The sequence below is a fragment of the Adiantum capillus-veneris genome, chromosome 28 (genome assembly GCF_014529385.1).
Source record: "Adiantum capillus-veneris isolate H3 chromosome 28, ASM1452938v2, whole genome shotgun sequence".
In the NCBI taxonomy this organism is placed as follows: domain Eukaryota; kingdom Viridiplantae; phylum Streptophyta; class Polypodiopsida; order Polypodiales; family Pteridaceae; genus Adiantum; species Adiantum capillus-veneris.
The window spans coordinates 95922269-95923256 of NC_140958.1; positions in this window are offsets into that span (position 1 = coordinate 95922269).

Sequence of the window (988 nt, forward strand, 5' to 3'; positions counted from 1 at the left end):
AGGCCAACATACCTGCACCCCGTGGATGACCACCATCTCTGTCATAGCCCCAAGCCACAACGCCCATATTCCTTCACACCATAATTGCCCCCAGAATATTACGGTCTACGAGTCTGGACCCTTAGGCGCTCCTGCCCAGCCCATTGAACCTGTATTAGGCATACAACTCACCCCTTCTCCGTTTCCTCCCATACGGCACCCCCATCAGCTAATGTCCCTCATCGTGGGTTGGCTCCAAACATGCTTGATCACGTCCGTGCTTTCCATGTTTGCCCCATGCATTTCAGCTCCAACCTGACCTGAGCTCAACTAACCTGGCAATGCAGACGAAGCGGAGGCAGGGGAAGGCACAGGGGCGTGGATCCTCTGTGTACAACAGCCATTGGGCGAAAGAAATTCCAGCCTTTGCCAGACCCACCATATATTGGGCGACCAACCCCCCCTCGAAAATGGCTTGCTTCCGCCAACTCCTTTTCAGCATGATTCATGGGCTGCACAGGAAGACATGGCGCAACAACGGTTTATTGATTTGATTCCCTGCGCTTCATCTTCAGTGAGCATTGCCACCGGCTCTTGTGAATTGGGGAGACGGAGACAAAAGAGAAAGGTGCAGTTTCCTCCTGCCTTCGTCTAAACCATGATTCCTATCCCATCCAAAGAATGAAATAAATGACCACTACCTCCAAATTAAACGACCACTATCGCCATGCACCAATGAAAACTAAATAATTTTGAAAAAATATAAAATCTATTTTTAAAATAACCTATCCTTTTTCATTAGCAAAAAGAGAAACCATCACTCTTCGGGGCAGGCCAAAAACTAGTTCTTCATTGTACTTGAATATGAGGGACACAACATACAAACCTTGCATGCAAGACTCACGCATCGACATAAAGTCTTTTCGTAAGGGACTTGTGACTTTTGCGCCACGACAATATTTGTTGATTGCGTGTGATCGGTTTCTCAAGAAAGTTAGGTGCCCATCGT